This window comes from Onychostoma macrolepis, chromosome 21 (genome assembly GCF_012432095.1).
Source record: "Onychostoma macrolepis isolate SWU-2019 chromosome 21, ASM1243209v1, whole genome shotgun sequence".
NCBI classification, from domain to species: domain Eukaryota; kingdom Metazoa; phylum Chordata; class Actinopteri; order Cypriniformes; family Cyprinidae; genus Onychostoma; species Onychostoma macrolepis.
The window spans coordinates 16,156,463-16,171,676 of record NC_081175.1 but is presented as its reverse complement, the minus strand read 5'-3'; the positions used below and the strand labels follow the sequence as shown (position 1 = coordinate 16,171,676).

Sequence of the window (15,214 nt, the reverse complement as noted above, 5' to 3'; positions counted from 1 at the left end):
AAGTTGCCAAATAAATTTTAAAAATAGCTAAATTAGTTGCTAGGTGCTTCTGGAAGAAAAAGTTGCTACGGTAGTCTGAAAAGTTGCTAAATTTAGCAACAAAATTGCTAAAACTAAGTTGGCAACACTGAGGGAACACATAAGGGTAACTATGGGAACAAACAAGCAGACTGAGGAAACAGGAATTAAACACAGCAACACTATTAAAGACAGTAACACTAGGCAGAGAAATACTTCAACATAAAAGTCCACAACAAAATACAAGAGACAGAACAGTGATTGTGACAGAAAGTATCTGATGATACAAACCTTACACTCTTGCCTGGAGTTTAGGGCTTCGCCCTTCTGCCTGCCCAAAATTATAGTTCGTTGTATGATGTAGAACATGTTTTAAACATGTTTTCATGTTTTAATTTGTTATGTGCCTTTTTACAGTGTTCTTTGTGATTTACTGCACATTAGGAATTTTTTATGTAGTCATTTACATCCAAACTTACAGTTTTTTTTCTTCTCCTGATAGCGATAAATGTTTTTCAATTTCCCAAAACAACACTGTAAGCACAAAGTAAAAACTATATATTGGGGAAGTGTTAAAACTGTAATAGCAAATTTTAGTATTATAGTATGTTGCAAATTTCAAATTGTAGAGATTTCTGTGAACTGAGGTGTAGCAATGTTAGTAACATTTAGTGATTTTAATTTCCTCTTTTATTGTTAATCTTTTGTCACAGAAACACTGAATGACCAAAAATGTCTCTTGAACAAGCAATAAACAATATGATAAGTATTTATATATGTTTATTATGGAAATGTTATTTCATACATGGATGCCACGTTCTAAATGACATTTCATTTAGTTTGTAATTTTAAAGTAATTTTGTGAGTATAGTGTGTTATACATAACAATGGGAACAAAAACTGAAAAATGTGCTGAGATGACCAAATTTGGACAATTTCCTGAGTCGCTATATATAATACTATAAATAAGGGGAGCACAGCATGGGTGGGATATTAGACTACGAGTGGTGTCAGACTTTCTGAGAGACTCAACTGTTGCTGCTGCAAGATCAATTCTGTGAGTATTACTTCTTGGAGTTTACTGGGAAATTATTCATGAAATATAGCGACTTAAATGTAGATCTTTATTTGTATTGTATGTTAACCTATGTTGTCATGGTGTCCAGTGAAAAGCAAAAATTATTTAACAAGGCTCAAATTTATTTAAAGCATTTGGTAACACTTTATTTTAATAGTCCCTTTTGAACATTCTGTTGACAATAAGTAACTTTGCACCTACATATCAACAAACTCTCATTAGTATTAGTAGACTGTCTGCTTAATATCTGCTAACTCTTTATTGAGATGGTGTCCCAACAGACATTCTACTGACTAAGTTTGCAAGTACATCATCTTATTCTAACCCTAACAGTCTACTAATACTCTAATGAGAAGTAGTAGATATGTGCATTTAGCAAACACTTTTATCCAAAGCAACTTACATTGCATTCAAGTTACAGTTTATCAGCTCTTGCTTTCCCTGGGAATCAAACCCATGACCTTGGCGTTGCTAGCGCCATGCTCTACTATTTGAATTACAGGAAAGCTTGTAGGTGCAACATTACGTATAGTCAACAAAATATGTTAAAAGGACCATCAAAATAGAGTGAAACCAAGCATTTATAGTCAATATGTACTAAGTACAATGTATCATCAATGCTTATTGTTGTTGTTACTATTACTGTCATAATCACATTTACTGCCACTGCCGTAATTGCAATCATACAAAAAATGTGAAAACTCTTAGAAGACAAGGGATGTTGTCAGAGAGAAACATAAATAATAAAAATAATTGTAATAAAATAATAAAGAAAAAAAGGAAAGCAGAATAAAGAGGGGGAGAGAAAGAGAAACTGTATGCATGTTCAGACTGACGATGGAAAACTGCCTAGGCACTCCCTGCTGTACATGATCCCATTTCCTGTGATTGATAGGTCTTTGGCAGGTTCCTTTTAGACCACTTGTGCAGGGCCTTGTCATGGCTTCAACTTTGAACACAGGAGCTATTAGCAAACACATGATGATATAGGCCTAGTTGTTTGAATTTAGTGTTTGAAATCAACATACAAAACTATACACAGTATATATATAAATATAGTCCTTGTGACAACTTCCTTATGTGACAACCAGCCCCAGTCTCCCATATAGTTCTACAAAAGAGAAGAAACAGATAATAAAAATGTTAATGTGATGAACTGCACCTGTGGTTACTCGGGGGGAACTGACATTATTCTTAAAAACATTATTCTTGTCCAGGCTGCAACCATCTTGAGTGTTTTTATTCTGACTTTTCAAATCATTTTTTTTAAACATTTTGAAACCATTAGACAAAAATAAATAAATATTGTTTTCTTTATTTATAATTTTAAAACAATAAAAGTATAATTTGATGATTTGTCTTACAACTGATACTATTTATTCTACTTCTAGGTCTTACATTTAACAATGGATGACATAACAACAATGTTCAAACAGGAACAGGATTTGACCAGGATAGCAGTGGATAAGAATGTAAAAAACGGTTTCATTGAAAAATATGCTCAGCCAGAGAGGGAATTTCATTTGTGCTGTAAATAGGAAAATAATTTAATGCACAGCCACATTTTTAAAAATCTGTCGTCATTCACACAGATAGCATTCAAGTTTTATTGTAGGCAGTTTTCTGTTTGACCAACATTAACAGACTTTTGATTTCTGTAAAAAGATAGTAGAGGCAGTTTTTTTTTTTTTTTTGCTTTTTAATACAGTGTGTTTTGTGTTAGTACAATCTGCAGAAAGAGATATTCTGGATTTTGGTCACTGTTGTTATGTAACCTAAAATTTGTATTTTATTTTCCTGCACTTAAAGGCATACAGTAAATTACGGTTAAATTATCATTTAGTGAATCTTCTGGCATCAATTACGAATATCTACTGGTTGCTGAGATTTGCATGAACAGTTAATGCAAATGTACTATGACATTCTAGGCTGATCAGTATTTTTTTTAAGTTGGCCCATATCTAAAAATGGGTTTGGGGTGTAAAATTTGTAAATTTGAAACCAAAACACAAATAGCGTTGCTAAAACATTACAGGCTATACCATGGTCATGGTGGGCAACCAGTGCCATGCCTTTATCAAGACTGTTTTTGTTCTTTCAGAACATGGGGTAGCCTTAGATCACATTTATCAAGACATCACTCTAAGGGAACTCAGGAAAGATTCAGATCTGCAGAAAGTATCTCTTTTACTTGCCCTTGTTGCAATGCCAAGACAATCTCCACAGAAAGAGAATTATTTGAACACCTGGGTCGGCATTTGAAAAAACATGAGACTGTCATCTGTGTATTTCAGAACTGCAATTTCAGCACTAATATTTATGGTACATTTGCTTCCCACAGAAGCCGAAAACATACTCCTCACTCATTGACGGACTTCAAGGAAGACATAATAAAAAGGTTTGTAAGTTCAGCCAACACAGATCAACACAGTGATGTGGAAATTCAAGATAGGGAGCTGCCTGATGATGGTCAAGATGATGATAATGATGTGAGAGTTCTGCCAAACCACATTGAAAAAATGTTGGCTTTGTTGTTTCTAAAACTTGAGAGCACTTTTAATGTATCTAACAGGTGTATTGATGAGGTTGTTGAAGAGTTAAATTTCATATCTCATTCAGCATCAGGACCCATCATCAAACACATTTTACAGTCCTGCTTGAGGAAACATAATTGTGAGATTGATGAATCTGTTGTGTCAGACATGGTGACAGAGCTGTGTGTTGCAAATCCTTTTACCTCTGCCCTGAGTAGCAGTGGTCCCCTTTCTTCTGCCTACAAGAGAAGGTCTTATTATATAGAGCAGTTTGATGTGGTGGAACCAGTGGAGTATGTACTGGATAGGGAAGAAAATAGAAGCTTCCAGTATGTCCCCATTCTGAAGTCATTGCTTCAGGTTTTGAGTCAGAAAGAGATCCGGATTTAATCTTAAAAACAGAGAAGCTCAAAGTAACAGTGAAACTCAGTACAGGGCGTTTTCTGATGGCATTTACTACAAAACAAATGAGTTGTTTTCTGCAGAAGATCCTACGATTGCTATTATTCTCTATGTTGATGACTTTGAGATATGCAATCCTCTGGGAACATCAAGAAAGAAACACAAAGTGACAGCTGTGTACTGGGTGTTAGCTGATGTTCCTGCACTGCTCAGATCTTCACTGACCTCCATCTTCTTAGCAATTCTCTGCAAGGCTGATGATGTTAAGAGATTTGGTTATAGTACTGTACTTCAGCCACTGCTCAAGGATCTTGTGAGCTTGGAGGAGGAGGGCCTGTATGTTCCAGCATTAGGCAAAATAGTCAAAGGAACAGTGTTTTGTGTCGTGGCAGATAATCTTGGGGCACATTCCTTGGGGGGATTTGTTGAAAATTTCTCCGGTTCTTACATTTGCAGATTTTGTCAGGGTGATAAATCAAAGTTTCAGGTAGAAGAAGTCAGAACAGGGGCATTTCCTCTCAGAACTAAAGAACAGCATGAAATGCATATCCAGGCTGTGCAGGAGAATACAGACTTGACTCATGTCTATGGAGTCAAGAGGCACTGTCCACTTACGAAGAATCTAAAGCATTTCAACGTTTTATCAGGATACCCTCCTGATGTGATGCATGATTTGTTTGAGGGTATAGTCCCCCGAGAACTGGCTCTCTGTCTTCAAGTATTTATCAAAAATAAATACTTTACTCTTGATGAGCTCAACAAAGCCATTCAAATGTTTCCGTACAAATGGTCAGACAAGACTGATGCTCCACAGCAAGTCCCTCTGAATTTTGCAACAAAGAAAAGTGTTGGAGGGAATGCACATGAGAATTGGTCTTTGTTGAGATTCCTGCCCTCCTCATTGGATCAAAAATCCCTGAGGGTGATCCAACATGGGAAGTACTTCTAGTGCTCAAAGACATAGTTGAGCTAGTTGTAAGCCACGTTCACACAGAGGAGACGATTTGCTACCTGGACAGTAGAATCTCTGAACACAAACACAGATTGCTCCAGGTTTTCCCAGAGGAAAAACTAATACCCAAACACCATTTCCTGGAACATTATCCAGAGTTGATCAGAGCCTATGGTCCACTAGTGTTACTGTGGACTATGCGGTTTGAAGCCAAACACAGCTTTTTTAAGCGTGTTGTCAGGCACACACAAACCTTTCGAAATATTCTCCTTTCACTCTCCATGAAGCATCAGCTGATGATTGCATATAACCATCATGATTCTAGTGTTGTAAAACCCATCTTACACTCCACAAATCTGGCTACTGTAGATGTTACTGTGCTAAGAGAAAACATCCAGAAAGCACTGCAAGCTAAATTCTGATGAACGACGTATTCAGATAGCCAATACAGTGTTTTACAGTGGCACAAAGTATGTAATTGGAATGGTTTTGGCTAATGGCTCGACAGGTGGTCTGACCGATTTTGGAGAGTTGATCCAAATAGTTGTTGTTAAGGGCACTCTTGTATTCATTCTGAAATCCTTGATTGCATGGTCAGTTGAGCATCTCAGGAGCTATGTTCTTGAGAAAACAGACACTGTGAAAGTGCTAGAGCCTGCAGAGCTGTCTGATATGTTCCCTTTATCACCTTATGTGTTTAGTGGAAAGAGCATTGTAACCCTGAAACGCTACATTTATGTTACTTAGATTGCCAACAAAACCTTGACTTGTCAAATTCAGAAGTCATAGTTGGAACAAAAAGCCACTTTATCACTTTTTCACAAGGATTAAGCCTGTTAATTGATGTTGCATTGAAAAAGTACTGAGAGCAGGCCTGAACACAGTATTATTTAATGTATAAGAACATATTACATGTAATTTGATGTTACATATGAAATGTTCTACCATTCCTGTTTATACAGATAAATGAAGAATTCAAAAGAATAACCACTGTAAGTCTTGAAGCCACCTTTATGGCCAAACTTGACAAGTGTACCCCAAAACTGATGGACCTGGCCTCATCAAAGGGAGGAGCTAAAGCAGAAAGAATCAGAAAGATCAGGGACATGCTTCGAGGTATTGTAAATTATTTAGACCATCACACTAGAATAATTTAGATTTGTGTTTAAAATGTCAAGTTGTTGTCATTCACCTGTTCAGATTAAAGTATATTTATTTACTGTTGGCACTTTCTCTTTATTCTTTTTTTCATTTTTATTAAATAGCACAATACAATTGAAGTACGGAGAGAAGTAGCTATCCGCTGCCTTGTTGTCTACCTTGGAGAGACAGAAGAGGACCTTTTCAAGGAGTTTGCTGTGAGTATTACAACATCTTGAATATAAAATGAAATCTTCACTTGGCACAGTGTAAACACACAGGGCAACAACGTGCTCCTGCACTGCAGTACACTGGCAACACACTGGGTCTACCCAGGTCAATGATATCATAACAATGGTATGATTTATTTAGTTTAATAAAGAGATGTATGGAAAAAGAATTGTAAAAATGTGTATGGCTGTTGCTTTTCACTTAACCATTTGAATTATTTCATGAAACTTACTATTATTTTTATAATAAAATATTTTTGATCATTACTTATTGATGCAACCTATTTTGGCCATTTGAGTAACTAGGTGCATGGTCATTAAAATAAAAAAAGTTAAAATAGAACAAAGTTTCCAGTGATTAACTGAATTAAGTAAGATTAACTTAAAAATCAGCAATAATAATCCAATTCATTAGCTCTAACATGCTATCTATATTTTCTCTTGCTTTACAAGAACACACAAGAGTTTGAGGAAGACATTGAAAGGCAAGTGATGACAATTGCCATCATCGGTGATCAACCTACTTCAGGATGTAACCACAAGACGGCAACCATTGTGGTTGAGGGCATCAAAATCCTGAATGGAATGGATATCTCAAGGTGCTGTGCTCTGCTGATGGGCATAATATATGCTCTGAATCTGAGTTACCCCAAGGAACTTAAATATACCTGTGAAGTGTTTCAGAAGTTGTTTCTTGAACTTGATGGACTGAAACCCAGTGCAAAAGTAATGCGTCTGAAGAACAGTATTTTCTGAAATCTTGTTCACTTTTTTATTTTTTTTATTTGAAGTCTACTGTAGGCTGATCTTTGTGTTATATTTCATACTGCTTGAAAAACTGAGGTTAATGTATGAACAGTATTTTCTGAAATCTCTACTTGTTCCAGAGGAAACTTTGTTCACTTTTTTTTTTTTTTTTTGTAATTTGAAGTCTACTGTAAGCTGATCTTTGTGTTATATTTCATACTGCTTGAAAAACAGGTTAATATATGAACGTCAGTAGCATTTATATATGCTTGTTTGTGACAGTAGCAATCTTTGATGTTTTAAAAATGGGGTTTACTGTGAAGAAATAGTTTTAAAAAGTTTTACAGATTGTTTGACACTGTGGAAAAAATATGTAAATGCCAATAACTTTGCTGTGTTGGAATTTATTCATTGTGATGGCATAACTGAGTATTCATACAAATGTTTTAAAGGCAAATCTGTAGGGCCAGTTTGTTTATAATTTGTGGGGAGCACACATTAAATTGTGCAAAGTGTAAAACTAAAATTGTGAAACTCAATTTTTGAAACTGCAGTTCAAAATAAAAAAAAGGTTAACTAACAAAATTGTTGTTGAATTAATTAATTTCTTACAAGCAACTAAATGAATGGAAAAAAAAAGAAAAAAAAAAGCTAAACAATTAAAGCAACTTAATTTTTTATAGGTTGTGAACTTGAAAACTTGCATTTATAATTATGGTAATTAAGTACATAACACTGAATTTACTTTAAAATTTATGTAAAAAAAATTGTTGGAACAACTTAATTTTTTCAAGTACTCAACTTACAAAATAAAGTTTATGCTACTTAAAAATACATCTGTCTAAAGAGTAAAAGGTAATTTGTCTAACTCAATATAGTTTGTTGGCTGAACGTAATGATATTAGAAGTTGTCATAACGCAAATATATTGATGCAAACTGTTGCGTTGATTTTTTTTGTTTGAACTACACAATATTTTTTAGAGTGTATGCTTATCGTTACACAGGCAAACCTGACTGCACATCATGCTGCTGCTTATCGTTTTGCTGTTTCACGCCTTTTGCTTTAGCATTCTACAGCGATGATCAAGGAATCACATGGAAGATGGGAAACCAAATGAACGTTGAGTCGTGTGAGTGTCAGATGGCTGAGATCATTAATGAGGAAGGTAAGAGTTCTCTGTACTGCAATGCCCGAACCCGGCTTGGCTACAGAACGGAGACTCTAAGCTACAACTTTGGAGAGGATTTTGGCAAATTTTTATCCTCACACAAGCTGAAAGAGACCGGAAGTGGATGCCAAGGGAGTGTGTTGAGTTTTCTAGAACAGAGTAGTCCACCGAAGACATGGTTGCTCTATTCCCATCCGTCCAGTCCAAAAAATAGAGTAGATCTTGGTCTCTACTTGAATAAAACCCCACTGGATTCCTCAGGGTGGCCTAATGAACCTTTATTGATATTGCATCAGGGTCCCAGTGCGTACTCAGATCTAGTAGAGTATGAGCCTGGACGCTTTGCTTGTCTCATGGAGTGTGGGACAGAACATGAGAATGAAGAAATAGCCTTTGTGCGGTTCGAACTCCCTGAGTAAAAGCTGTAAATGTTCATTTTCTTTTAGTGTTAGTACCTGCAAATGAATACATCTAATCACGACAAATCCATATTTTCTCTCTGTTTTTTTTTTTTTTTGAAAACTGCTTCTGTAAATACTGATTTGGAAACTGGGATATACATATATGGAACCAAACAGACTCATTGTGATTTGCATAATTGTCATTATCAGCAATTTAGAAGGAATAATGCTTGAACAGATCTAACTATTACACATTAAATTCATATAGACAATTTGATTAATTCCTTTTTATTTCTGATTAATGCTAAACGTACCTGCTTTTGATGCATTTGTGGCAGTAAACTTTCAAATGTGTAACATGAACATGGTGTTTCCTTATTTTTAAAGGTTATAAATGATAATCAAAATATAATGGGTTCTCTTCTTTCTGCATTTTTGTCAGTGAAGTCACATGACAACACAACACCATGCCCCCTATGCTGCATAAATGAATAAATGTAACTAGAGTGTTAACATGTCTTTAACATATCTTGCTGTACTAAAACCTAAACACAAATCTTTCATTTTAAACTATGAGTGTGTAGAAAACACTAACATTAAAAAACACCTCAGTTTCTCATGAGATGTGTGTTGTAGCTGACCACATCCAAAAGGTCAGTGAAAAACCCTTTCCCACCCAAAGAAAATATCTAAAGTATCTACTTTTTTAAAGCAAGCAAAGCAAACTGCACACATCAGGTGTCGAAAAATAAAAAAGGAATGCCTAGGAATCTCTTTATGAATTCTTGTGTAAATTATTGCAATCAGCTGTTGTTGTCAGTTTTGTAACATTATTATTATTATATTATACATAAAGCAGCTGTTTTAGAGTCATGGTCAGAATTATATTGGCACCCTAAAAAATATGATCAAAGAGGGTTGTGAAAATAAATCTGTATTGTTTATTCTTCGGATCTTTTATTTTAAAAAGTAAATGAAAATAAAATAAATTAAAACAAAAACACAAAAATTTAACTTTTCAACAGAGTCACATAATGAAAACATTTTTTCTCTAATACACATTGGCCACAATTATTTATAGTTCTAGACATTATTATGAGTAAAATCTCTGAAGATCTATATTCCCATTCATATTTCAATTTTTTAGAACAACAGGGTGACAATAACATGAAATCATTTAGTATGTATCTTTACAGTAATTTTGTTTTAGTGTGTTACATATAACAATTGGGGGGACTTTTTCAATTTTGGATTCCCATCGGTCGAGTGACTCATATCTAATGTATATAGTACAAACAAACTCACCTAGTTATGAAGATGTATATACATTTCAATTTCAGCAGGCAACTATTTTTACAGCTACATTATTATTCCAGCCACAATTAATCACAACAATGCATAGGCCTATACAATTACAAATGATCTTTAGAGCACCCATAGAAATCTTTAGAGCACCCATAACAACAAAAGACAATACTTTATTGAACCTTTTCTGACAAGAAGTGTGCGCTGCAAACGCGAGTATTTTTCAACAAGCATAAAATATGTAGTGCAAGGAGATTCCACAGCCTTTCAATATATATGAGAGCAAAAAATAAATAATAGGCTAATATTAAACAGATATAATATATAGAGATTTCTTATCCAATGGATTGATTTAGTTGTGCTTCAAGGGAACATAGAAGAAAAAATAGGATGTTTTATATGCATCACATTCACTGCCACTGCCATAATTGCAATCATACAAAAAATGTGAAAACTGTTAGAAGACAAGGGATGTTGTCAGAGAGAAAAATAAAAAATAAAAATAATTGTAATAAAATAATAAAGAAGAAAAGGAAAGTAAGATAAAGGGGGCGGGGGCGGGGGGTAGAAAGAGAAACTACAGAAACTGTACACATGTTCAGACTGACAATGGAAAACTGCCTAGGCACTCCCTGCTGTACATGATCCCATTTCCTGTGATTGATAGGCAGTGGCGTCATGCACTCATTATTTTTGAGGGGGCACGATTGGGGGGGGGGGGGGTATTCAGTCAGCGAGCGACTGAAGAAAACAACGGCATTTTAGCGATGACTCATCTGAACGCCTCTGATTGGTCATTGCATTCATAAGCTCAACAGAATCGTGTGATTCTGAAAGAGAAGAAACGGATAACAAAAATGTTAATGTGAACCAAACAGACTCTGTCCCTCTGTACTCCAATCCATTGTGTTGTAGATGTGCACCTTACAAAACAAAGTTTGTTATTTACGTGATTTGCATAATTGTCATTATCAGCAATTTAGAATGAATAATGCTTGAACAGATCTAACTATTACACATTAAATTCATATGGACAATTTGATTAATTCCTTTTTATTTCTGATTAATGCTAAATGTATCTGCTTTTGATGCATTTGTGGCAGTAAACTTCAAAATCTTGCAAATCTTTCATTTTAAACTATGTTTGTGTAGAAAACACTAACATTAAAAAACACCTCAGTTTCTCATGAGATGTGTGTTGTAGCTGACCACATCCAAAGGTCAGTGAAAAACCCTTTCCCACCCAAAGAAAGTATCTAATGACACAAACCTTGGAGTCTTGCCTGAAGTTCAGGAATGCAAGGGCTTCGCCCTTCTGCCTGCCCATAATTAGAGTTCGTTGTATGATGTAAAACATTTTCTAAACATGTTTTTCATGTTTTTTGCCTTTTTTACAGTGTTCTTTGTGATTTACTGTACATTAGGAATTTATGTAGTCATTTACATCCAAACTTACCTGATAGCAATAAATTATTTTTATTTTCCCAAAACAATACTGTAAGCACAAAGTAAAAAACTATATATTGGGGAAGTGTTAAAATGTAATAGCAAATTTTAGCATTATAGTATGCTGCAAATTTCAAAATGTATAGACATTTCTGTGAACCGATGTGGGTAGTAATGTTAGTAACATTTTTAGTAGCGGTTTCCCAGATAGGGTTTAAATTAAGCCAGGAGTAAGCCTAATCTAGAATAGCTAATATTTGTTTAAAAAATGACTTTCTGAAAGTAGAAGGAAGAAGCAACACCTCTCGTAGAGTGTGCTCTTACTCCGAAGGGGCACGGCAAGCGTCGGGCCTGGTAAGCTAAGACTATAGCCTCCACTATCCAGTGGGCAAGTCTTTGTTTGGAGACAGCCTTTCCCTTCTGCTGTCCTCCGAAGCAGACAAAGAGCTGGTCAAGTCAAGTCAAGTCACCTTTATTTATATAGCGCTTTTAACAATACAGATTGTGTCAAAGCACTTAACAGTATCAAATTGAAAGATAGAGTGTCAGTAATGTATAATGGTAAGATTAAACACGAAATTTTCAGTTAAAGGCATTTCATTATTGAATTCAGAGATGACATTGTCTAGCTCAGTTTAGTTTAAATAGTATCTGTGCAATCAAATCGGCGATAATCGCTAGAAATTAAGTGTCCCCATTCGACCCAGCTGGTCTGAGGTCCTGAAGCTCTGCGTGCGGTCCATGTAAACGCGCAAGGCGCGGATGGGACAGAGCAGAGCAATGGCTGGGTCTGCCTCCTCCCGGGGCAGCGCTTGCAAGTTCACCACCTGATCCCTAAAGGGCGTGGTAGGGGAGCCAGTGGCGGAACAAAATAAAAAGGGAACAAAAGATTCTCCACCCGGCCCTCCTCCGGGGGAAGGAGTGGTGCGGTCACCATCTCCTGAAGAGCAGGATCCAGAGACTCCGGATCCTTTCCCGCAGCCATCTCCACGCTGCGGCCATTGTGAAGGCTGCTGCTGGGGCCAAGCTGGAGCGGAGGTGGAGGCCGCAGGAGGGCACCCTCGGCGACAAGCAGACGGAGGGGCTGCAGCCGGCGGCTGGGTGGAGACAGCAGCAGACCGCTGGAGCAGGATATGACGAAACGCCTCCGTCTGCTTCTGTGCGGCGGAGAACTGTTGGGCAAAGCCCTTCACTGCTTCGCCGAATAGGCCGGCCTGGGAGATCGAGGAATCCGAGAAGCGATGCTTGTCAGACTCCCTCATATCTGCCAAGGTCAGCCATAGATGGCCCTCCTGGAACACCAATGTGGACATCGTCTGACCCAAGGCCTGCGCCGTGACTTTGGTCGCCCTTAGGGCGAGGTCCGTCGCTGTGCGCAGTTCCTGCAGCACACCTGGGTCAGCACCACCCTCGTGCAACTGCTTCAACGCCTTGGCCTGGTGGACTTGCAGGAGGGCCATGGCGTGCAGGGCGGAAGCGGCCTGTCCAGCAGCACTGTAAGCCTTGGCCGTCAGAGCGGACGAGAACTTACAGGCCCTGGACGGAGGGCGTGGATTACAGGCCTCCAAGCGGCGGTTTGCGGGCAGAGCTGCATGGCAATAGCGCGCTCGACTGGGGGGGATCTCCACATACCCTTGGGCTGCCACCAATGGGTGGTGAGGGCGGAGGAGGGGCCAGGCCTGTTTCGGGCAGAAAAAGGTGCCCTCCAAGACCTAGTCACCTCCTGATGCACCTCCGGGAAGAATGGAACCGGAGGCGGCTGCCGGCAATCGGCCTGCGTGCCCAGGAACCAATCGTCCAGCTTCGAGCGTTCGGGAGAAGGAGGCAACCTCCAGTGCAGCCCGACGCTCTCAGCGGCCCGGGAAAGCATAGCAGTCAGCTCTGGATCTGACTCGGACAACGCCACTCTTACTGACGGAGGCAGCGCAGCCGAATCATCATCTCCAGAGCCTAGCTCGCCCTCCGATGCAGCGCCCTGCCCTGACCGGGGATCCCGAGGGCTCGTCCGGGAACACCAGATGCGCTGGAGGAGTGAGAGGCCCGCGGAGATGCACTCGACAGGGAAGCTCTCACTGTGATCCTCAGGTCACCCTGACCATAAGCCGAAGTAGCCCTCCGAGAACCGGAGGAGCTAGAACGGGGCATGGCAAGGGGGATACCCCCCCGTTTGACGAGGAGGTATCTGGAGCGCAGCATCGCGATGGTCATGTTCCCACAGTGAGAACATGACTCATCCACGAGCGCTGCTTCAGCGTGCTGAAAGCCCAAGCACGAGACACAGCGATGGGATGGCGTCAGATGAAGCTAGGAAACGACCACATCCAGAAACACACGAGTGGGAAGCCATCTTTAAAAAGACACCCATCGCTCGTGGAGCTCTTTTAGATATTGCTCTTTTAGAAATGCTCTTTTAGAGAAGCGCTGAAGTGCCCAGGAGAGGTCGCTGCGCGACCACAGAATGAAGAGCTGCAGCACGCCGTCAGAAGCAGCAGCACTGGACAGCAACCTCCACTGACACACTGTAACACCAACTGCTTCGTTTGCTGTCTTGCAGACACTCTCGGAGATTCGCGCTGAATGGCTCGGCTGTCATTGGCTTGTTTTGTTAACACTCGAAGGTGATTGGGCTCTCGGGCGAGATCCCGTTAGTCAGTCACACTGACGTTACGTCGAACGTGACTGACTGATAGGGAACATAATTTATTCAGCAATTCTCTTCCCCGAGTTACCGTCTTCCACCATTTTGGAGAGTACCCCGGAACATAATCAATGTAATCAGCGTTGTTTACATTCAGTAGATAAAAAATATCTTAATTTGTCTTCCAAAGATGAATGAAGGTCTTAAGGGTTTGGAATGACATGAGGGTGAGTAATTAATGACAGATTTTAATTTTTGGGTGAACTATCTCTTTAAGTACAGATTACTAACTCCTGGACTATGGAGTCCTGAATTAAAATAAACTCAATTAATTTAAAACCTGCTGTGCTAATCTGAATTAGCACAACAGAGGTTGCCTATAAAACATAGAAACTAAGAAAAGCTTAAAATTGTATGGAACTGAGAAGCAAATCCAAGGAAAACAATATCAGCAGAAAAAAAAGTCTGCTATTAACAACAACAAAAACAAACAAACAAACAAACAAAAATGTTGCTGAACAAGATAAAACTTTTTTAAAGCAAGCAAAGCAAACTGCACACATCAGGTGTCGAAAAATAAAAAGAATGCCTAGGAATCTCTTTATGAATTCTTGCGTAAATTATTGCAATCAGCTGTTGTTGTCAGTTTTGTAACATTATTATTATTATATTATACATAAAGCAGCCGTTTTAGAGAGTCATGGTCAGAATTATATTGGCACCCTAAAAATATGATCAAAGAGGGTTGTGAAAATAAATCAGTATTGTTTATTCTTCGGACCTTTTATTTTAAAAAAGTAAATGAAAATAAAATAAATTAAAAAAAAAAAAAAATCTAACTTTTCAAAGTCACATAATGAAAATATTTTTTCTCTAATTCACATTGGCCACAATTATTTATAGTCCTGGACATTATTATGAGTAAAATCTCTGAAGATCTATATTCCCATTCATATTTCAATTTTTTAGAACAACAGGGTGACTAGGAACATGAAATTATCCAGCCATGACTTCTTGTTTCACAGGAATATAAATATGAGGAACACAAATGCCAAATTCTCTTTGTCATCCATCACATAAAGAAAACAAATAAAGAAATAAAAACTTCTGAAGCACAGCAACAGATTGTTGAGCTTTGCATAAAAATGAAGTC

At 38.1% G+C, this 15,214-nt stretch overlaps 1 pseudogene; it reads left to right on the top strand.

The window, feature by feature from the left end:
• Window positions 1-7,201: 7,201 nt before the first annotated feature.
• On the top strand, window positions 7,202-8,699 carry LOC131528343 (sialidase-4-like; annotated as a pseudogene).
• The last annotated feature ends 6,515 nt before the right edge of the window (window positions 8,700-15,214 follow it).